Source organism: Cebus imitator, unplaced genomic scaffold (assembly GCF_001604975.1).
Source record: "Cebus imitator isolate Cc_AM_T3 unplaced genomic scaffold, Cebus_imitator-1.0 Scaffold267, whole genome shotgun sequence".
Lineage (NCBI taxonomy): Eukaryota > Metazoa > Chordata > Mammalia > Primates > Cebidae > Cebus > Cebus imitator.
Window position 1 is genome coordinate 3,587,440 of NW_016107582.1, and position 25,350 is coordinate 3,612,789.

The 25,350-nt window shown below is 37.1% G+C and overlaps 1 protein-coding gene and 1 pseudogene across 2 annotated transcripts in view; one reads left to right on the forward strand and one right to left on the reverse strand.

The window, feature by feature from the left end:
- ADAMTSL1 (ADAMTS like 1) overlaps nt 1-25,350 on the reverse strand; it is a 330,890-nt gene that overhangs the window by 294,673 nt on the left and 10,867 nt on the right. The gene's annotated exons all lie outside the window — the stretch shown is intronic.
- Nucleotides 23,124-23,668, forward strand: LOC108284023 (annotated as a pseudogene).

A 25,350-nucleotide genomic window follows, 5' to 3' on the forward strand; every position in this document is an offset into this window, starting at 1 on the left:
GCTTCACAGTGGGAAAAGAAGAAAAGAGATTTCTAATTTTTATGGTTCATGCCACAATCAAATTTGGTTATACTGGGTAATGTTGCATTTCTTCTGCATGTATTATGTATAAAGAGCATGTAATTTGCAATAAGTGGTTTATAGTTTTAAAATATGCAATGCATTCTTTTCAATACATCTGTGTGAATCTAAATTGAAAAGTCCCCATATTCTACAAACTGGGTCTGTCAAATACCATATTTGATAGAAAAACATATTTGACCACTAAATTTTATGGTTTTCAAGGACTGTTTCAAGTGGATTCTTGGCAGAGTGTTGACCTAGTCTTTGGGCTGTTTTTCAACATTAAAATTTTACAATTGAAAGTTGAACTGTCTTCTGTAGGTGCAGGCATGTTACAGTGAATCACAGGCTGGGATACATATCAAAGGGCAGATGCACACATTTGTTACTGGGAGAATTTTTATGAACATGCTCCCCGGAACATTTGGGCACTGAGTTCTCAGATGATTTCCAACCTCAATTTCAAAATTCCTTTTAATAAGTATGTTAAGAGCAAGGCTTACATGGATTGCTCATTGTTGGATGGTTTGTCTTTTTCCCTAAGATAACAGCAATTGTTTGTCTCAGTGAGATCTGGTCTTCACAGCTGGAGGCCATGAAATCTTTTGTCTTAGGGCAAGTGAATGGAGGTTGTATCTCAGTTGGCAGGAAGGTAGAAAATAAATACTGTCAGCCACAATTATTCTGAAGAGTGGGAAATTGCATTAGGAAATTATAGACTGTGGCAGTGGATGGTTCTCACTTACCAAACTTGAGGTTGAGAAGAGGCAATAAATAAATAAATAAATAGTGGAGGGGAAAGAATTGTGTTTATGAAGTACGCTGTGTGGATCAAGCCCTGTTACGCGTTTTACAGAGTTCATGAAGACTGTAAAACAAACTCGGCAACGGAACAGGTGAAAAATTCAAAGCAACTACTTGCATCACCTATCTAGAAAATGACAGAATTGGGGTCCAGTCTCTTTAAATAATGTCATTCCTATTACGCTAGTCACCTAATATTCCAGAGGACTTTCAAGCAAACAGTGTGTGTCCTCTAGAGCACCGCATGTACTAATCAGTTACTCATGCGAGCAGAGCACTCTGTTTAGAGGAATGGTTTTTGAGAGAATGTTTGGAGCATTTTGTTTAGAAACCTAGCCCACTACATCTCAGTCATGCTTCCTAAGTTTATTTCTCAGCACCAAGCTAAGGCACTCAAAAAACAAAGAGATTCCCAAAGGGCAGTTTCTCAGGAAACAAAATCTTTCCAAAAGATTCCGAGGCTTTTTCTAATAATATGAAAAACATCCCCTTGAAAATTTATTTTCAATGCTTGCCTATAGCTTGGCTTCCACATTGACTCGGTTATTACCTTAAACAGAGGGAAAACATCTCCAGTAGCAGTTGGCATGACTAAGAAGAAGGGAGGAGGGTGAGGGAGAGAATGGAAACAAACTGAACTCAGCCCAAACACGGCTCGCATCTGGGCGGCCTAACCCTGCAGAGACCTTCCCGCCAATCCCTGCCAAAAGCCAGCGATCATGACCCCAATGTGAACTTTTGGTTTGTACCACGCAGTGTCAGAAAGGAGTAGAAAGCCCAGAATGACACACTATCAGTTCCAGAGCATGCTGACTTGAACACACAGTTCATACAAGTAGCACCTACCTCTGCTTCTGCCACCCAGCCCGGGTCGAGCGTGAGGCAAGGAGAATGTGTTCCAATATCAAAGCACCTTTATACTCAGCTCTGACTCGTTTCAGTCAAATGTAAAATAAAAACGTTTGGAAAGCATGTGAACGGAATATCTGTACATTTGTTTCTATTTGTGAACCTCAAAAAATTCCACAACATCAGGAATATTGGCAGCTTTAGCACCAAAAGTGTTCAAGATTACAGTACTGGGGAGATGCACGTAAAAAATAAGGGATATAGGCAGAGTCACGTGGGAAACTCATTTGAGGCCTGATGCTGTCTCTGGGCCTGCACAAAAAGCAGGCTGTCTTTTCTGTTCTTCTTTCCCAAGGTGGAGTGCAAAACCCATTGCTAAGTACAAACATGCTTCTGGCTTAAAACATGTAGACTTTCAAGGTGGCATTCCTGAACCAAGTGTTTATCTGATAGTTCCACCAGTGATAACTTCTTTTGCAACTGGGATTAGAACTGTTTTCAACATAACTGCTTTTTCACCTACAATGCCAGCCCTTGGGCCTAATTGGATATTAAGAAAAAAAGGCTCATTTCGCAAGTAGTCATTTAAATTGCAGATGTGGATTCAGCCTGCCAAACATGTCCTTACCATCATAAATCAACAACTGCATAGATAAACAGGTTGCCACTCTCTGAAATACTCCATTGGTATGCAAAGAGGCACAGTTAGACTTTTATTTCTTTCCTGCAGAGAGGCATCTCACTATTTTCATGGTTATTTTCTGAGCTTGGAAGCAGAGGAGGGAAAAAAGGTAGGGAAGAATTCTAGTGAGAGGAGTTCCATGGCTGAACATTTGTAAATCTCCTGGAGAAGCTGAAGAAATTTTAGTATCATGATCTCCATTACAATAAGCATGTCTTTTAATCAACACCCTTTATGGGGATGGTATTGTACTAGCTGTGAAAGGGTAAAAGACTCAAAAGTTGCAGCAGCTGTGCTTTAGAGGGTTTCCTAAACTAGGAGCAGGTGTGAGTAGGAGGCAGAAATGGTGGGAATGTAAAATGATGCAGCCGCTGCAGAAAACAGTATGGCAGTTCCTAAAAAGATTAAACATACAATTACCATGTGATTCAGTAATGCTGCTTCTGTGCCTATCTACCTAAAATAATTACAAGCAAGGACTGGAACATACACTTGTGTGCCTATGTTCACAGCAGCATTATTCACAACAGCCAAAAGGGGGAACAACACAACTGTCTATAGATGCCAAATGTGTAAACAAAATGTTGTATATCCATACAATGTAATATTTTTTAGCTCTAAAAAGGAATAAAATTATGACACATGCTATGACATAGAAGAATCTTGAAGATCTTAGGCTAAGTAAACCAGACAAAATAAATATTATATGATTCAGTTATATGAGGCACCCCAAATAGTCAAATTTATAGAGGCAGAAAATAGAATGGTGACTACGGGGGGTTAGGAAGAGGGAAATATGGGGAGTTACTGGTTAAAAGGTATAGAGTGTCCGTTTGGGAAGATGGAAAAGCCCTGGAGATGGCACAACAACGTGAATGTACTTAATGTCCCTGAACTATACACTTAAAAATGGTTAAAATGGTAAAATCTATGTTACATTTTACCGTAATAAAAAAAGAATAAGGAGGAAGAAAAGCAACAGACACCAAAGTAATTAACACAAAGAATGCATAGAGCTGTGTAATTACAGAAACAAAAGTAAACATCTGCTAAGTGGTTGGTTGTTGAGGAGGTATGGAATGATGCCTCTGCCCTAAATGGACCAACCAGCTGGTCCTATGGCCTCTTTCTAACTAGACTTGGACAAAACTCCATGTGTTTGCACTCACTGCTCTTCTACTGAGCAAGACATATGTGGACCCAATCATACAGTATAGCACAGTACAGTACAGCAGAGCACATAGCTTTGGAGGCAGACAGATCTAAATCTGAATCTAGGTCCTGCTATTTATTAGCTGCATGACTTTGTCCATGTCACCTCATCTCTCCAGGTCTTGGTTTCCTCACCTGCAAAATAGTGCCAATCATACCTCCAAGAGCTGTTACAAGGAACAAAGGAACAGAAAGTTCTCGGAGCTTAATCATGGGATACCCACCACTACTATTAATGACTATAACAACAAATCCAACCATATGAGTTGAAGAAGTGAAAAATAACAAAAGTAAGCGGCTGTTAATTGGTGTTTTAAAATATTATTTTCTGATGTTTTTCAAAAGTTAGAAACCTAGCTTTCATTTTACATAAAAATGTTTACCTCATCTTTACCTCTCAGAAGTTGCCTATTGATCTAAGGAAGAAAAATGGAAATATGCAGAAAGAAAGTATCAAATTTCAGAGAAAAGTCACCCGTACAAACACATTGTCCCTTCAGCAGGCATTCCAGTGTTGCCACGTCTCATAGTCTGACCTATTTATCTCTGTATGTCAGATGGAGAAAAAGTCTCCATCTGACAGGGAAGAAAAGGTCTCCATAGACTACGTTTAATAGATTATCTATAGAAATATATTCCTTTATCAGTATGGACGACTGAGAAGTGCCTGTGTCTGACAGATTTGTTTGAGAGGGAGAATAAAATGATCTTATGTACTAGCTTTGGGGTACAGATGGGGCTGATTTCTCATCGGCCTGAGAAGAGCTGATGGAGGAGGTGAGATGTGAGTTCTGAATTAAAGAATGGCAGCAATAACCTGGAACAATAAAGGCAGGCTGCCAAGTCCCCCAAAAATCAGAACCAGATTAGAAGCCCGGTCTGGGGCTTGAATCTAGGTGGGTCCTGATTCCAGTGCTGGTACTGTGTGAGACACATTCTTCTAGGCTGCAAACCAGAAACTTATTTCTTATAGCTCCTCAAAATCTTGCTGGAATCCATTAAGAAGTTGTTTGAACCCTGGTGAACTTTTGGCTGAAGAAGAGAGAAGGCTCATGTTTGCAGCAGAAGGTTCATCTTGTCCCAGTGCAAAATGATTTTCCTATGAATCAAGACAGAAGTTTTCCATGGCTTGTCTATCAGTATTAACTTCTGAGTGCTTCCAGCCAAACAGATATACCCACCAAAGCATAAAAGATGCAATTCCCTGCCCAGGGAGCAGAAGAATGACTCAAGGTATAACTACATTTTTATAGGCAGTAGGCAGTAGTGAAATCACATCTATTCACCAACTAGTAAGACATTTCTTATGCATAAGTCTGTCCTGCATTGCTCTGCTGTAATTGTTAACAATCATGAAGATGGTAAAACTAGAATGTGATTTATAAAACTACTGCCTCAATAAATTATTTCCTATTATAGAAAATGATATATTTCTCAGACTGAATCTCTAACCAATAAAAATTCCAGATTTTTAAAAGTTCTAAGAACCTTTTGTCAAATTATTTTATTATATATCAGAAGCTATGTACTTCAATATATAGTATGTATTATATGTATGTAATGTATGTTGAAATGTATATATATGCTACATTACATTATACATAATATATATAATGTATAATGTAATTATCTTATGTATTATGTATGATGTAATTAGATTATATAATGTATAATGTAATATATAATATATAAATACATATATACATTATACTATACATTATCTATATAGTATATAATATATGCTACATATACTTAATAAAATCAACTTTCATATAGACCAAATCCCTGATTTAGAAATAAATATAACAAAATAATTACAGATAAGGCACTGCGCCCATATTCACTTATAGCATCCCCAGGAAATTCCCAGTGGCCATGACTGTGTTAGCTGCTTCATCCCCTGGCCATGAATAATTAATTCAATAATAGAGACACTTAGACTAGGTCAGATTCTCTTCCCAGGGAATTTCAAAATTGGAGACAGAAAGAGTCAGAATATGATTAGAGCTAAGTTATCTTTTGCCAGATCTGTGCACACCTGCAGCTGAGGACCTCAAAGCTGCCCAGGCACCTGTGCTTCTTGAGGCCTGGCCCTTCAGTGTTCTATTTGGTTCTAGTTGTCCAGTATGTATTTTACTAAATGTATAGCTGATGTTCTTGTCACTAATCTTTAGCCTTTCAGTGATTCATCCTTTTGAGCTTAGGTTGAGCACACTAAATTTCTATTGCTTGTAACCAAAAGCATCCTAAAATAAAGTATATGTATTTTGCCAGGAAGGGCACTTATTTTCCTGCCCTGGAGCTGAGTATATAGAAGGAAACTTTGTTAGGAAATGTATTCCCAAAGTTTTTAAAAGGAGAAGGAGAAAACTAAGAGGGTTACTTTAAGGTTTTGAGAAATCAGAAAGAAAAGAAACACAAGTGAAGGAGAATAATGCTGAAGGAAACCAACAGGAAATTGACAATACTCTGAATTTGAAAAGCAGTAGGCTTTAAAGTTGATGCTGGGATTGGAATCAACAGGTAGAAAGAAAGATAACATAAATGAAATGTATAGTTCCAAGAATAAGAAGTTTATTTTTTTCTTTTTAAACAACCATATGTACAGGCTAAGAGCCTATATTTTTCTATCTTTAGATTTTAAAAATTTGAGTAGTTGCTCTTTGCCTCATATTCAAATGTTTTTTTTAAAGCCTTTAATGTGGCATCAAACTGACTTAGTAAAACAATTTTCACAAGAATTCCTTCTACTCAGGAGAATGGCTGTATGTCTTACAGCTGATCCTGAGCTAGAAGAGACAAAGGCAGAAGGATCCCCACCAGTGATAACTAGGTCTTCTCTTTCTTCCCCTTTCTCATAGAAAACCAAAAACCAGTGGCCAGGATGGACCCCAATTCTTGGTATCCAGTCATAGATTCTCAGGGTCTTAAAATTCAGGGAGGGTTGTCTAGGAGGGAAGTCTAATTCTAAGAATCAGTACAGTAAAATAAAAAGTGCAGGCTTTAGGGTCAGACAGATCTGAGTTCAAATCCTAACTCAGTCACTCATAAGTTATATGACCTTGGGCAAGAAAACTAGCCTTTTGTATTGTAGATAGGGTTCTTTGAGGTTTAAATGGTATGTTAAGTACTTAGCAGGGTCTGGCATGGTTAGAGCTCAATATATGAAGATAGTTTTTCTATTCTTATCATTATCATCAAGATGACAATCTTTCTGTCTTTTTTCCCTTAGAAATGCCTAGCCTACACAGCCTTTGGGGAAGCATCAGAAAAGCAGATAGCTACAGGTCCAGGCTGTGCAGTGAGTGAAGGAGGCCCCAAAGAGCATGCGGCCTCTCAAGGCAGCAGCAACATTTCAGCTGTCAGATGCTTGCTGCGTTGGAGTACAGACCAAAATGCTGCAGATCTGATTTTTAAAGGACATGTTTTGAATCCAGATTTTTATTGGAAATATTATATTTAAATACTGGCAACTAATTTAAATTTTTGCAAAAGCCCACAATGTGTGCAGAACAGAAGTTATCAGTAGGCTGTATCTGGCTGGAGCGTTGCTAGCTTGCAACTTCTGCTTTAGAGCCATGAAACTCATCTGGGGGAAAACTAAAAAAAACTATACTTTCAATTATAGAGAGAAACTTGAAGTCTATTACAGGGAAAATGGGAGGCTAAACCCAAATAGACTTGACAAAACCATTCACCTACCCACTGAAAAGCATGTTTTAAGTGAGCATAAAAATATTTCTCCAGATCAAAAGATAAAAGCCAATCCATGAGGAGACTTAGTGCTCCTCTAACCTGACAAGAAGATCCTACCTCCCTGTAGGCACCCACCCCTTTAATACTTGAGAAACATGCCTGTCTCAAGGCACACCTTCAGGGAGGAAAAGGCAGATGCAAGGAGAGCTGGATTTGTTTCACCACTGAGTGTATCTTTGTGTCCTTAACAAGCCAAATTGTATTTTTACCCAAGCAAAGAAAATCCTGGTTACCCTATTCAAAAAACCAATCCTTTCATCCCCAGCTTGGGTCAAATAAAAAAAAAAATCGAGAGTAGAAACTGCTGAACAGACATTATATCATGTTGTTCAATAGAAGGCTATTGCATGGATGGGTTCATCGACAAATTAATAAATCTTTCTGTCCATCAACTCTAATACTGAGATTTCCGCCTCAGAAGATGATAGTCAGTCACCCTCAAGAGTCCAGAGGAGACAAAAATTCTCCCCACCATCAGAACACTTGGGAGCAGAGAGGAGGACAGTAGTGAAGTATAGTTGAAAATTTGGGAAAAACAAAACACTAGGTATATGCAACATTCCCTCCCCAACACACCCCTGCCCCTTTCTCTGAAATATCTTTTACTTAAATCACTTTTAACTGATGGCAAAGAAGCTAAACTGGCACTCAAGTGCATTTGTAAACCCATGTGCACATGGGTCTTGGCCACCCTGAGATCACTATGACCTGCAGGTGCAGTAGGTTTGCACTTGGCATTTCTACCAGAATGGAAATGATGAGTATTATGTTTTTGGAAAGTTGCATTGTTGGTAAAGTTTTCCACTTGTATTTTTTTTTAATAATACAACTATTTTTAAGTAAATGGAATGTTCCTGTGATAATCTGGCCACAAGGGAGGGAAACTTAGCACAGGGACTGAAGTGGATTTTAGTCATGGTGAAAGAGACTAACAAAAATGAATAAATAATCCAAGTCAAAAGAAAGTACTTTACATTTTTTTTAAAGGTTCTTAAAAACACACATGAAAAGCATTCTCACTTCATTCAGATTAAAGAGCAGTGAACTTGGAACCAGAAGACCCAGGTTTGAGTGTTCCTGGCTTTGCCACTTGGTAGTTGAGAGACTTCGGGCAAGCCGCATCCTGCCCTGATGCTGGTCATATTTTATATTTAATATAAAATAAAACAGAACAAAATAAGGGGATTCAGCCAGTCATTTCTCCACGGTCCCTTTCAAAGCTACTGATTTGCGATTAGCTTTGTAAAGAGGTTCAAAATATCCCCAAGGTCTCTGAATTTGTCTTGGCCTTGTTGTTCTATCAGCCACACAGATCATTGCTTGCCATTTTCCCTAGATTTCTCAGATTCTTAAGTGTTCTCTTAGATCACAAGCAGGCAGTCCACAACAAAAACACTTTGTTCCTTCTTGATTTGGGCTCCTCAGGGCAGTCTAACCAAACAGGCAATAGAGAGGACAGGTGGGGTTTATTACACTACTTTTAGGGCTTGGATGGATTTTCCTGACTCTGGCAAGCAGCCCTTATTAGGATTGTTCCAAGTGAGTCTTTGGCAATCATGAATGTGCTAAAAACTTGGGTAAAATTATGTTCAAAGGCTCAAAATCTAGAAGGTACTTGATGCTTTAAACTGTTTTTATTAAGGATCTTTACAATTAAAGTAGCTACAACATTTGAAAAAAATTATCCCTTTATCTCACTTGATGTTTCTTTGGTAGTATGCCAATTAGCCAATGTATAATTACTAATTGCCTTTCACATTTGAATTTGATTTTTAACATTTGTAAACAATTATATGAAGTATCATAAGACACCCAATCTCAAAAAAGGCTTCCTGAATTCTACTTTGCCTATTTTTAATTTGACTTAAAAACAAAGCCAACGGAAAGGTTTCAAATCTTTCAAATTTTTAATATACTTTTAAACCTTGTACTTGTTTTGGGAAAGACTAGTATTTTAAGGCCAACAACTTGATAACCATATTAATAATAGACAGTTGAACCAATTAGAAATATGACTGAAGATCATCCAATTTAATCCTAAGATGACAGCAGACCCCAAATTCCAAATTACTTCTAGCTTAGAATACAACAAAATTTAGCTCACATAAACAGCTCTGTTTCACAGCCTGAAGGAAATAAGAATAAGGTACAAATATGTTAAAAGATAAAAAAGACATTTAAGATGAATAATTTATGTCCTTTAGGGAGGGCTTGGTCATCAAGGGACAAAAATAGCCAACAGAGAGATTTATTGACTCGTTGCTCCATCCATACATGCAGCAGTCACATTGAGCAACATAATATAAAGAAACTAAAGATGAGTAATATGTGGTCTCTGCTAGTAAGAAGTGCTCAATCTAACTGGCTACACGGTCATGAAATTTAATATAAGACAAAAGAAAGAAGAAGGAAAACAGGTGCCAGGAGGAGAAAATGAACATTAATTCCCCTGGGAGTTTTGCTGAAGGACTTATATGAGTTCCTGAGAATGAGGGTGACTTTAGAGCTAGACCTTAGAGACTTGTCTACCTCTTCAAAACTGATTTACAGTGTTTTACTTCTTCTGTATTGCATCCTGTACACATAGTTGCATTTCTGGTATTTTAGCATAATGTCTAGCATCAGTAGATGCTCAATAAAAATCTGTTGAATGAATAAATCCCATCGCATCCTACTCATAGTTGCATTTCTGGTATTTTAGCATAACGTCTAGCATTGGTAGATGCTCAGTAAAAATCCGTTAAATAAATCAACAATAGTAAATCTCTCGTAACCCTATTTTCCTCCTCTATAAAATTGTAACAATATCACCTCACATAGGTTCATGCAAGGATTAAAGGTGATAACACATGTGAAATGCTTACCTAGCACAGTGCCTGACATATAGTTACATAGTGCCTTACAGGCATGGTGGTGCACGCTTGTAATCCTAGCTACTTGGGAGGCTGAGGCACCATGTCAGTGCTTAGTGCTCAATAAATACTGGCTTTCATTAATATTAGATATTGTTACCTCTGTTTGAACAGATGAAAAAAATGAAGCTAAAAGAATCTAATAAGTTGGTCCATGATCACACAGATAGTAAGATCAGAAGCTGGACTTTGAGTTTGTATGTGATTGAGTACAAAATTAAAGTCCACACCGTGTACTGCTGATCACCATTATTTTTGTTTGAACCTCATCATTACACAATTATAAGCTTCTTAAAGACAGGATGTTCTCCCACTGCTTTACTTGACTAGCCTTTAAAAAAAAAAGACAGGACGTTATAACACTTACGTTCACGTCCCCATTGAACCTAATTCAGGCCCACATGTCAGACCTTTTTAAAAAACTGATTAAACTCACTTAGGCTTCAAATATCTTAAATGTAAATGGAAAGATTAAACTACAAGATTTCAAATTTTCTTTCAGTTTTAAAACTGTCTTCTGTGGGGATAATGTCACCAAGATGGCAGGATAGAAGGTAACCTGCCTATGTTCCCCCATAACAACAATTCTGTACCTATCCACAGTAAACAGTTTCTCTATGTGAGCCTTAGAATTCAAGGAGTCTGTGAAATCCTAGCAGAGTCCACGACCTAGGAGGGTCATTTTGAGAGTGCAGACCAATACCCAGCTGACAGATCTGCTCTGCCAAACTTGCTTCTGGGTTCAAGCCCAGAAACAGCCCAGTCCCTGAAGGGGCTTGGCTACTGCCCCATTTGGCCTTAAACCCACAACCAAAATCATCTGCCAAGGGGACCAGAAAGAACTGTGTACGCTACTGCCTTGGTAGAAAGGCTCATCAGCTCGCTGACATTGGTCTTGGCAGTGAACCCAAAAGTTGCCCTGAGGCACTATTCCAGCCTTCCTCAGTTAAAGTCCCAGCTTAGAGAAAGACTTGCCCATACGTCAAACCTGGCAGTCTGAGCCTCTCTGAAAGGCTCATCTACCTCTATCTCACAGCAGATCCCAAGGCGGTCTAGTCTCAGCCCTGGCCCTTTCACTGCAGTAGGAGAACCATCCAATCTGTACAGGCACATGCTGGGAGATGCATACTTTTCTCAGCTATGACCAGGCTCTCCAGCCTCTGTCCCATAGGAGATTTCAAGGGGCCCCAGTCTCAGCTCCAGCCTCTCCTGCTGCAGTTGAGGAACTATCCCATCTGTGCAGGGACCTGCTGGATGATGCATTTCCACTTCTTCTCACAGAAGATCCCCAAATGCTCAGTCTCAAATCCAGCCCCTCTCACTTCAGTAATGGACCCATTCCACCTGGTCAGAGGCCTGGTGGCAGGGATACCCTTATGGGCCACTAGGACAGTCTTCTGCACTCAGTTCCTTGGTCAGCATTCCCACACAGCCCCATTACTGTCCTTGCATTCTCCTCAAATCCATCTGGCCACATCAACCTCCGAGCATTTGTGAGACTTGTGGGCAAGGCTGGGCTTAGAGCATCCTCTAGTGCTGATACACCTTCATCTGTGACAGGCTCAGGGAACACAATAGTCAGTCAGCTTAGAATCTCTGGAAGGCCCTCTGAAGAAGGACAAGCATGAACAAAATCATCCTTTAAAGACTAAAATAAATACCTAATTCCTCAATGCACAGATATTGTTGCCCTTTCACATTCTGAATCAAGAACTTTCAGGGAAATATGGATGTGCCAAACAGACAAGATGCCAGAGACCAACCCTAAAGGGATAGAGAGGTTTGATCTCTTAGACAAATAATTCAAAATAGCTGTTATAAGGATGAACAACAAAATTAAAGAACACAGAAAATCCATTCAAAAATTTATCAGAGAAATTACATAGAGAAATCAAAAATTTTAAAAATCAACCTTGGAGCTGAAAACATACAATGAGTGAAGTGAAAAATGTAAGAGAGAGCACAAATAACTGGATTAATCAAACAGAAGAGAGAATCAGTGTGCCTGATGACAGACTCTTTGAAAATATACAATCAGTAAAGAAAAAAAGAATGAAAAAGGAATGAACAAAGTTTATGGGATCTACAGGACATCAAAGAGCAAATATTTGAGTTACCAGATTTAAAGAGGAAACTGATATAGAAAGGTATAGAGACAATATGAAAAAAATGTAGTAACAGAGAAAGGTACAAACCTGAAGAGAGTTATAAGTATCCAGGTGCAGGAAAGTCAAAAGTTACCAATTAGATTCAGTCAAATAAGAATACCCCAAGATATAATCAAATTCTCTAAGGTCAAAGAGAAAGAATCCTGAAACCAGAAAGAGAAAAAAAGCAAACAACTTACAAAGGAGATCCAATACAACTAGAAGGAGACTTCTCAGAAACCCTACAGGCCAGGAAGGAATGGGATAATATGCTCAGAATGCTGCAGGAAAAAAAAAAAATGTCAACCAAAAATGCTGTACCCAGTAAAAATATCCCTCATAAACGAAGGAAAACTAAAGACTTTCCCAGACCACAAATAAACGAAAACAGCAACCCAAAAAACCAGAAACAGCAAACAAACAAAAAACATGGAGGGAATTTATTATTACCAGACAAAACCATCTACAAGAAATGGTGAAAAGAAAATCTACAAAGAAACATTGGACTTAATCTGTACTAAAGACAAAATGGATCCAATAGATATTTATAGAACATTTCATTCAGTGGCTGCAGAATACACATAATTTCCTCAGCACATGGATCATTCACAAGGATAGCCCATATGTTAGGTAACAAAACAAGTCTTATAACATTAAAAAAACCTGGAATAATATTAAGCGTCTTCTCTGATCACAATGAAATAAAACAAGAAATTAATAACATGAGGAATTTTTATAACTATGCAAACACACAGAAGTTAAACGATATGCTCCTGAATGACCAGTGGGTGAATGAATACATTTAGAAGGAAACTGAAAAATGTCTTGAAACAAATGATAGTGAAAACACGGCATAACAAATTATATGGGATACAGTGTAAGCAGTACTAAGAGGGAAGTTTATAGCTATAAATATCTACATCAAAAAAGAAGAAAAACTGCAAATAGGCAATTTAACAATGCATCTTAAAGAACTAGAAAAACAGCCGGCATTGTGGCTCACGCCTGTAATCCCAGCACTTTGGGAAGCTGAGGTGGGCGGATTATGAGGTCANGGATTACAGGCGTGAGCCACTGCGCCCGGCCTAATTTTTGTATTTTTAGTAGAGATGAGGTTTCACCATCTTGGCTAGGCTGGTCTTGAACTCCTGAATTCATGATCCACCCACCTTGGCCTCTCAAAGTGCTGGGATTACAGGTGTGAGCCACTGCACCCGGCCCACAAGTGTACTTTTAAGACACTTTTTTTTTTTTTTTTTTTTATTTTACAAGGATCAGAAATTTTTCAGTAGCAGAAACTATTCTGTGACTGATGTAAAAATTCTGCTTCGTTTTGCAGTCAGTGGTTACATAGGTGCCTTCGAGATGATAGCTGTGATAATGAAGATATGAGGAAAGGTGACATTCTTGGAGAGTCAAGTGCTCTGACTTCATTGCATTTGCTGGAGGGGAAAAAAAGGGCACTTATTCTAACCAAAGGGTTTTAGACTTGGGAGTGCCCTATTCTTGATGTCCAGTCTTACTCATAAGTAAAGAATTTCAAATGAAACCACCATTTGAGGCTGGGTGCACTGGCTCATGCTTGGAATCCCAGTGCTCTGAGAGGCTGAGGCCAGAGGATCACTTCAGCAAATGAAAGAGGAAATGAATTTGAGTCCAGTCTGGGCAACAAAGTAAGACCCTGTCTCTATAAAGAATCAAAAAAATTAGCCACGCATGGTGGCGTGCACCTGTGGTCTCAGATACAAAGGAGGCTGAAGTGGGAGGATAGCTTGATCCCAGCAGGTCAAGGCTGCAGTGAGCTGTGTTCATGCCATTGCACTTCTAGGGTGACAGAGCAAAACCTTGTCTCAATCAAACAACCAAACAACCCACACCATTAGAGACCCAGTAGAGTGGCTCTGCCTGTAATCCCAGCACTCTGGGAGGTCAAAGTGGGAGGGTCACTTGAGGCCAGGAGTTCGAAATCAGCCTGGTCAACATAGTGAGACAACATCTCTACAAAAAAAAAATTTTTTTTAAATTAGCTGGGTGTGGTAGTGTGTACTTCTTGTAGCCCCAGCTACTTGGGAGGCTGAGGCAGAGGATTGCTTGAGCCCAGGAATTTGAGCCTGCAGTGGGCTGAGAGTGCATCACTGCACTCTAGCCTGGGTGACAGAGTAAGACCCTGTCTAAAACAAAAACAAAACCAAAACAAAACAAAAAAAACCAACCCATATTTGCGATATTATTTTTATGTATTAGAACACCCAAGAGCTGAGACATGAGAAAAGAGGCACGCTTACACACTGGTACTGGAGCATAAACTGGTATAAACTCTTTTGAAAACAACTTGGCAATATCTATAAAAATAAAAAATTTGCCTGTAATCCCAGCACTTTGGAAGTCCGAGGGCAGATCACAAGGTCAAGGGTTCAAGACCAGCCTGGTCAACATGGTGAAACACTGTCTGGTTGTGGTGGCATGGGCCTGTAATCCCAGTTACTCTGGAGGCTGAGGCAGAAGAACTGCTTGAACCCAGGAGGCAGAGGTTGCGCCACTGCACTCCAGCCTGTGTGACAGAGCAAGATCCCGTCTCAAAATAAATGAATAAATAAAAATTTGCATGCCCTTTGACACAGCTGTTTTACTTCTAGGAATTTATCTCACAGAATAGATACACTCAGGATTGGGTAAAAAGAAACATGGAGAAAGATGCTCATTACAGTGTCGCTTATAGTAGTATGAGATTTTACACAACTTGATACAATCAATAGGGACCTGGTCAAAATTATTATGGAAGGCCAGGTGCAGTGGCTCATGCCTATAATTCCAGCATTTTCAGAGGCCAAGACAGGAGGACCACTTGAGGCTCAGAATTCAAGACCAGCCTGGGCAATATGGCAAGACCCTGTCACTACAAAAAAATTTAAAATTGGGCAGGCATGGTGGTGCACACTTGTAGTCATAGCTACTCAAGAAGCTCAGACTAGGAGGAACACTTGAGCCCAGGATCTGGAGGCTGCAGTGAGCTATGATCACACCACTGTACTTGGGCCTAGGCAACACAGCAAGACCTTATCGCAACACTGACAAAAAAAAAAAAGAACTAGAAAAATAAGAGCAAACCAAATCAAAATTAGTAGAAGAAAACAAATAATAAAGATCAGAGCAGAAATAAATGAAATTGAAATGAGGAAAACAGGCCGGGTGTGGTGGCTCACGCCTGTAATCCCAACACTTTGGGAGGCTGAGGTGGGTGGATCACAAGGTCTGGAGTTCGAGACCAGCCTGACAAACATGGTGAAACCCTGTCTCTACTAAAAATACAAAAACCAGCTAGGCATAGTAGTGTGTGCCTGTAATCCCAGCTAATCAGAAGGCTGAGGCAGGAGAATTGCTTGAACCCAGGAGGCAGAGGTTGCAGTGAGCCAAAATTGCGCCACTGCACTCAGCCTGGGTGACAGAGTGAGACTCTGTCTCAAAACAAAACAAAAAAGGAAATGAGGAAAACAACATAAAAGATCACGGAAACAAAAAATTGTTTTTAAGAAATCAAATTGACAAACCTTTAGAGAAGAGCAACTAAGAAAAAAAAAAAGAAAGAAGAGCCAGATAAGTAAAATCAGAGGTCGAAAAACAAGACATTATATCTGATACTGCAGAAATTCAAAGGATCATTATTGGCAATTATAAGCAACTATATGTCAATAAATTAGAAAATCTAGAAGAAATAGACAAATTCCTAGACATACACAACTTACCAAGATTGAACCATAAAGAAATCCAAAACCTGAACAGACCAATAACAAGCAATCAGAACGAAGCCATAATAAAAAGACTCCCAGCAAAGAGAGGTCTAGGACCCAATGGTTTCACTGCTGAATATTACCAAACATTTAAAGGAGGACAATTTAATACCAATCCTACTCAAACTATTTTGAAAAATAAAGGAGGAAGGAAAACTTCCACACTTATTCTAGGAGGCCAAGATTATCTGGCACCAAAACCAGACAAAGACATATTAAGTGACAAACAAACTATAGGCCAATATCATTAACAAATTTTGGTGCAAAAATCCTCAACAAAATACTAGTAAACCAAATTCAACAACAAATTAGGAAGAGCATTCATTATGACCTAGTGCTATTTATTCCAGGGATTCAAGAATGGTTCAACATATGTGAATCAGTCAACGTGATACATCATATCAACAGGATCAAGAACAAAAACCATATGACCATTTTATCAAGTGTTGACAAAGCATTTTATAAAATTCAACATGCCTTCATGATGAAAATCCTTAAAAAACTGGATATTGAAGGACCATACCTCAATATAATAAAAGAAATATATGACAGACTCACAGCTAGTATTATACTGAATGAGGAAAAACTGAAACCCTTTCCTGTAAGATATAAAACATGACAAGGATGTCCACTTTCAACATGTTATTTAACATAGTACTGGAAGTCCTAGCTAGAGAAATCAAACAGCAGAAAGAAATAAAGGGTTTCTAAATTGGAAAGGGAGAAGTCAAATTATCCTTGTTTGCAGATTATATAATCTCAAATTGGAAAAACCTAAAGACTCCACAAGAGAACTATTAGAACTGATAGACAAATTCAGCAAAGTTGCTGGATACAAAATCGATATATAAAATCAGCAACATTTCTATATGCCAACAATGAACAATCTGAAAAAGAAATAAAGTAATCTCATTTACAATACCTACAAATAAAATAAAATACCTAGAAATTAACCAAAGAAGTGAAATATTTGTATAATGAAAGCTATAAAACACTGCTGAAAGAAATCGAAGAAGACACCAAAAAAAAAAAAATGATAAAAGATTCCATGTTCATGGATCGGAAGAATCAATATCGTTACAATGTCTATACTACTCAAAGCAATCTACAGATTCATTGCAATCTCTGTCAAAATACCAATGACATTCTTCATAGATAGAAAAAAACAATCCTAAAATTTACATGGAATCACAAAAGACCCAGAATAACCAAAGTTATCCTGAGCAAAAACAACGAAACTGAGAAATCACATTATTCGACTTCAAATTTTACTCCAGAGATATAGAAACAAAAACAGCATGGTACTGGCATAAAAACAGACACATAGACCAATGGAACAGAATAGAGAATCCAGAAAAAATTCATACACCTATAGTGAATTCATTTTTGACAATGAACATACATTGAGGATACACATTTATTGTTCTTAATACTACATTTATTATTAATAATAGTAATAATAATACGTTTATTTTTCTTCAATAAATGGTGCTGGGAAAATTGGATATACATATGCAGAAGAATGAAGCTAGAACTCTATATCATGCTATATACAAAAATCAAATCAAAATGGGTTAAAGTCTTAAATGTTTGACTTCAAACTATAAAACTATGACAAGAAAACATCAGGAAAACTCTCCAGGACAGGAGTGGGCAAAGATTTCTTGAGTAATACCTCACAAGCACAGGCAAACGATGCAAAAATGGCAAATGAAATCACATCAAGTTAAAAAGCATCTGCACAGCAAAAGAAACAATCAACAAAGCAAAGCGATAATCTATATAATGAGAGAAAATATTTGCCAACTATCTATCTGACAAGGAATTAATAACCAGAATATATAAGTAGCTCAAACAACTCTACAGGAAAAAAATTTAACAATCTGATTAAAAGAGGGGCAAAATATTTGCAAAGGCATTTCTTAAAAGAAGATGTACAAATGGCAAACATATATATAAAAAAGTGCTCAATATCACTGATCATCAGAGAAAAGTAAATCAAAACTACAACAATATATCATCTTTCCCAGTTAAAAGAGCATTGATCCAAAAGTCAGCCAATAGCAAATTCTGGTGAGGATGTGGAGAAAAAGGAACCCTCATATGCTGTTGGCAGGAATGTAAATTAGTATAACCTTTATGGAGAGCAGTTTGGAAGTTTGTCAAAAAAAGAAAAATAGTTACCATATGATCCATAAATCCCACTGGGAGCTTTATACCTAAAATAAAGAAAATCAGTATATCAAAGAGATATCTGCCCTCCCATGTTTATTGCAGCACTGTTCAGAATAGCCAAAATTTGGAAGCAATTTAAGTGCCTGTGAACAGATAAATAGATAAAGAAAATGTGGAACATATACACATGGAGTTCTATTCAGCCATAAAAAAGAATGAGGTCCTATAATTTGTAACAACATGGATGCAACTAGAGGCCATTATCTTAAGGGAAATAAGCCAGGCACAGAAAAACATTCCATGTTCACACTTATTTGTGGGAGCTAAAAGTTAAAACAATTGAACTCACAGAGATAAGAGTGTGGAAGGATGGTTACCAGAGGCTGAGAAGGGTAGTGGGGAAATGATGGGGAGGTAGTGGGAATGTTTAATCGGTACAAAAAGATAGTTAGAAAAAAATGAATAAGACCTAATATTTGAAGCACAACAAGGTGACTATAGTCAATTATAACTAAAGTGTACATTTTAAAATAACTAAAAGAGTATAATTGGATTGTTTGTAACAAAAAGGATAAATGCTTCGGGGAATGGATACCCTATTTACCCTAATGTGGTTATTATGCATTGCATGCCTGTATCAAAATATCTCTTGTATCCCATAAATATAGGTACCTACTATGTACCCACAAAAATTAAAAATAAAGAAATGCTAAAGGGAGTTCTCCAAATGGAAAGAAGAAGATGATAGTGTGATTATTATTTTAATATTGTAATCATGGTGTTTAACCACATACAAATTTAATAAGAAGACTATAATACAAAAATATTAAAAATAATAACTACAACAATTTGTTAAGACAGGCAATATACAAAACATAAACTGTGATGTTAAAAATTCAAAATGCTGGAGAAGAGAGTTAATGTGTACAAGTTTTGTTTGCTTTTGTTTGTTTCTTTTCTTTTTCTGCAGTTAAAGTTAACTTGAATCAGTTTTAACTACTTGTTATAACTGTAGGATGTTTTTTATAAGCCTCATAGTAATCACAAAAAAAAACCTATAACAGATACAAATAAAAAGAAATAAATTATAACATACTATTGGGTTGGTGCAAATGTAATTATGGTTTTTGCATTATTGAAATTTGCCATTTGATATTGAAATACACTGTTAAATGTGGTTATGTTATATATAATTTTAATGCGCACTTCTCACTTTTTTTTGTTAATGACTTATTACTTGCTGTTTATTTACGTCTATTTTAGACAACAGAAATGATGTTAGACAAAAAGCAAATTCAAACAACCTTATATTTCAAGTTCAAAATAGGTTGTAAAGCAGCAGAGAAAACTCACAACATCAACAATGCTTTTGGCTAAGAAACTGCTAAGGAAAATACAGTGCAGTGGTGGTTTGAGAAGTTTTGCAAAGGATGCAAGGAGCCTTGAAGAAGAGGAGCATACTGGCTGGCCATCAGAAGTTGACAACAACCAATTGAGAGCAATCATCGAAACATCCTGTTACAACTACACGAGAAGTTGCAAAAGAACTCAATGTCAACTATTCTATGGGCATTCAGCATTTGAAGCAAATTGGAAAAGTGAGAAAGCTTGATAAGTGGGTGTCTCATGAGCTGATAGGAAAAAAAAATCATCATTTTGAAGTGTCATCTTCTCTTATTCTATGCAACAACAATGTACTATTTCTGGATTGGATTGTGATATGTGATGAAAAGTGGATTTTATATGACAACCAGTGAAGACCAGCTCAGTGGTTGGACTGAGAGATGCTCCAAAGCATTTACCAAAGTCAAACTTCCACCAAGAAAAAAGGTAATGGTCACTGTTTGGTGTTTTGCTGCCAATCTGATCCACTACAGCTTTCTGAATCTCAGTAAAACCATTATCCAGAGAAGTATGCTCAGCAAATCAGTGGGATGCACTGAAAACTGCAACACCTGCAGCTGGCACTGTTTAACAGAAAGGGCTCAATTCTTCTTTTGACAATGCCTGACTGCATATCGCACAAGCAACACTTCAAAAGTTTAATTAGGCTATGAAGTTTTGCTTCATCTGCCTTATTCACCTGAACTCTTGCCAACTGACTTCCACTTCTTCAAGCATCTCAACAACTTTTTGCAGAGAAAATGCTTTCACAACCAGCAAGATGCAGAAAATCCTTTCCAAGAGTTCATCAAATCCCAAGGCACAGAGTTTTATGCTATAGGAATAAATGAACTTACTTCTTGTTGGCAAAAATGTGTTGATTGTAACGGTTCCTATTTTGATTAATAAAGATGTGTTTGAGCCCAGTTATACTGATTTAAAATTTATGGTCCAAAACCACAATAACTTTTACACCAAGCTAATATTAGAGAAAAATCACTTGGCCACAAAGAAATACAGTAAAAAAAGAAAGAGGGGTTACAAAATAACAAGAAAACAAGTAGCCAAATGGCAACAGTAAGTTCTTATCAATATACCATTAAATGTAAATGGACTAAATTCTTCAACTAAAAGATAAAGAGTAGATGAATGAAATAAATAACAAGGCCCAACCATATGCTGAAAACAGGAAGCTCACTTCACCTATAAGGGCATACAAACTGAAAGTGAAGGGATGGAAAAAGTCCATGCAAATAGAAACCAAAAAAGAGCAGGAGTAGCTATACTTATATCAGATAAAACAGACTATAAGTCAAAAATTGTAAAAAGAGCCAAAGAAGATCATTATATAATGATAAAAGAGTTAATTCAGCCAAAAGATATAACAATAGTAAAAATACACGCACCCAACACCAGCACACCCAAATATATAAAGCAAATTTTAAAAGATCTAAAAGGAGAGCTAAATGGCAATACAAAAATATTAGGGCACCCCACTTTCAGCAATGGACAGATTATCCAGACAGAAATTTAACAAAAAAGCATCAGAGTTAAACAACATTCTAGGCCATATGGCCTAATAGACATTTACAGAACATTTCATCCAACTACTACAGAATACCTACTTTTCTCCTCAACACATGGAACATTTTCCAGGATACACCATATATTAGGACACAAAACAAGTCAAAAAAATTCAAAATTATTCAAATTATAGCAAGTTTCTTTTCTGACCACAATGAAATAAAACTAGAAATCAATAACTTTCAAAACTATACAAATATAGATGAACTTTGGAAATTATACAAATACATGGAAATTAAATAAAATGTTCCTGAATGATTACTGAGTCAATAAATAAAGAAGGAAATTTTTAAAATTCTTGAAAAACATGAAAATGGAAGCACAACATACCAGAAACTATGGGATACAGGAAGAGTGATACTAAGACAGACATTTACAGCAATGAATGCTTATATTAAAACAATATAAAGAATCTAAATAACCTAATGATGTACCTTTAGGATCTGAGCAGAAATAAATGAAATTGAAACTAAAAACTAATAAAAAGATCCACAAAACGAAAAGTTGGTTTTTTGAAAAGATAAACAAAATCAACACAACTTTAGTTAGGCTAACAAAAAAAAAATAGAGAAGATTCAAATAAATAAAATCAGAAATGAAAAAGGAAACATTACACCTGGCAACATAGAAATATAAATGATCATTAGTTTATTATGAACAACTATATGCCAATAAATTGGAAAACCTAGAAGTGGGTAAATTCCTGGACACATTGAACACATCAGGATTGAATCAGGAGAAAATAGAAAACTGACCAGATCAATGATGAATAAATAGATCAAAGCAGTAATAAATGGTCTCTCATCAAAGTAACACCCAGGACCCAATGACATCACTGCTGAATTCTACCAAACATTTAAAGAATAACTAATACCAATTATACAAACGACTATTTAAAAAATCAAAGAGGAGTTTTTTTTTATATGCTTGTTGGCTGAATGTATGACTTCTTTTGAAAACAGGCTGTTCATGTCCTTTACCATTTTTTAATGGGGTGGTTTTGGGGTGGTTTGTTTTGTAAACTTGTTTAAGTTGCTAATAGATGCTGGATAATAGACCTTAGTCAGATACATAGTTTGCAAATATTGTCTCCCGTTCTGTAGGTTATTTGTTTACTCTGTTGATAGTTTCTTTTGCTGTGCAGAAGCTCTTTAGTTCAATTAGACTTCATTTGTCAATGTTTGCTTTTGTTGCAATTGCTTTTGGTGTCTTTGTCGTGAAATCTTTGCCAGTTCTTATCTCCAGAATATTGCCTACATTGTCTTCCAGAGTTTTTTATAGTATTGAGTTTTACATTTAAGTCTTTAATCTACTTGAGTTAATTTTTGTCTGTGGTATAAGGAAGGGGTCCGGTTTCAGTCTTCTGCATATGGCTAGCCAGTTATTCCAGCACCATTTATTGAATAGGGAGCCTTTCCCCGTCTCGCATGCTTGTCGGCTTTGTTCAAGATCAGACGGTCGTAGGTGTGTGGCCTTATTTCTGGGCTCTCTATTCTGTTCCATTGGTCTACGTGTCTGTTCTTGTACCAGTACCATGCTGTTTTGGTTACAGTAGTCCTGTAGTATGGTGTGAAGTAGGGTAATGTGATGCTTCCAGTTTTGTTCTTTTGCCTAGTATTGCCTTGACTATGGGGATCTTTTAAAAGTTCCACATGAGAGGGGCCATTTTGTGTCCCTGTGTGTGTGCTCCTAATCACAGCTGGTCCACCCAAGACCCCCTCAACACCAACCGTAGTCCCCCGCGTGGCCCCTTCTCCACTCTGACAAGATGAAAGAAACAATCATGAATCAGGAAAAACTTGCCAAACTGCAGGTACAAATGCACATTGGTGGGAAAGGAACTGCTCGCAGAAAGAAGAAGGTGGTTCATACAGCAGCCACAGCAGATGATAAAAAAACTTCAGTTCTCCTTAAAGAAGTTAGGGGTAAACAATATCTCTGGTACTGAAGAGGTAAATATGTTCACAAACCAAGGAACAGTGAACCACTTTCACAACCCTAAAGTTCAGGCATCTCTGGCCGCGAACCCTTTCACCATTACAGGCCATGCTGAGACAAAGCAGCTGACAGAAATGCTATCTAGTGTCTTAAACCAGCTTGGTGTAGACTGACTAGTTTAAGGAGACTGGCTGAAGCTCTGTTCAGTCTGTGGACGGAAAAGTACCACGTGCTACTGGAGAGGAGGAAGATGATGAAGTTCCAGACCTTGTGGAGAATTTTGATGAGGCTTCCAAGATGAGGCAAACTGAACTGAGTCAACTTAAGAAGATAAAACTTGAAGAAGTTACTGGGAGCTGCTATTTTATATTATGACTGCTTTTAAAGCAATTTTTGTTTATGGATCTGATAAAATCTAGAACTCTAATATTTTTAAGCCCAAGCCCTTTGGCCACTGCATCTCTTTTCAGTTTTTGCTTATACACAATTCATTGTTTGCCACTAATTAAGCCAAAGAAGCCTGGGAATCGAGTTTGAAACCAAGGTTAATAAAGTTCTTTGCCTAGTAAAAAAAAAAAAATCCATATGAATTTAAAAATAGCTTTTTCTAGTTCTGTGAAGAATGTCATTGATAGTTTGATAGGAATAGCATTGAATCTGTACATTGCTTTAGGCAATGTGGCTATTTTAATGGTATTGATTCTTCCTATCCATTAGCATGGAATGTTTTTTCATTTGTTTCTGTCATCTCTGATTTTTTGAGCAACGGTTTGTAATTCTTATTGTAGAAAATTTTCACCTCCCTGATTAGCTATATTCTTAGGTATTTTATTCTTTTTGTGGAAGTTACAAAAAGAATTGCATTTCTGACATGGGTTTCAGCTTGGCTGTTGTTGGTGTATGGGATTGCTAATAATTTTTGTACAACGATTTTGTATGCTGAGACTTTGCTGAAGTTGTTTATTGGCTGAAGGAGCTTTTGGGTTGAGACCATGTGGTTTTCTAGACATAGAGTTACATCGTCTGCAGAGATAGTTTGACTTTCTTTCTTCCTGTTTGGATGCTTTTTATCTTTATCTCTTGCCTGATTGCTCTGGCCAGCACTTCCAATATGATGTTGAATAGGAGTGGTGAGAGAGGGCATCTTTGTCTTGTGCTAGTTTGCAAAGGGAATTTTCTACCTTTTCCTCTTTCAGTATAATGTTGGCTTTGGGTCTCTCATAGACGGCTCTTATTGTTTTAGGGTATTTTCCTTCAATACCTAGTTTATTAAATTTTTAACATGAAGAGATGTTGAATTTTATAAAAAGTCTTTTCCTGCATCTGGGACTATTGTCTTTAGTTCTGTTTATGTGATGACTCACATTTATTGATTTGTATATATTTAACCAACCTTGCATCTCTGGGATAAAGCCTGGTCGATCATGCTGGATTAGCTTTTTGAAGTGCTGCTGAATTCAGTTTGCCGGCATTTTATTGAGGATTTTTGCAACAGTATTCATCAAAGATATTGACCTGAAGTTTTCTTTTTTTGTTGTGTCTCTCTCTGCAGGTTTTGGTATCAGGATGATGCTGGTCTCATAGGAAAGGGTGACATAAGGTAGAAACATAATTTGAAATGTACCATGCCTTTTTCCGGTTGTATGACTTTCTATGAGCCTCATTCTTCTCATTTATAAAATGGAAATAAAGTTATCCCACAGAATTGGCAGAAGCAGCACACCATGATGGGCATGAATATATTCTAAAAACGATGCACCACTAAAAATAATAAAATTTGAAAATGTTTTCTGTTTGAGATTTACTCTTCCTTGTTTACTTCACTGAATCTGTTTGGGAAAACAAAATCATCGATTTTTGTTAAGCTTACATTTTATTCCAAAGGAAAAATTAAATAGATACAACTTCCCAAAAAGTTTTTTATTAAGCTATGAAAACTGTTTCACTTCATAAATGGAATAGCAAGATTGAAAACAATGTCAATATAGCAGGAGAATCCCTTCCACGAATAAAAATAATACTTGAATACACAAAAGATGCAACTAAGGTGACAAAAA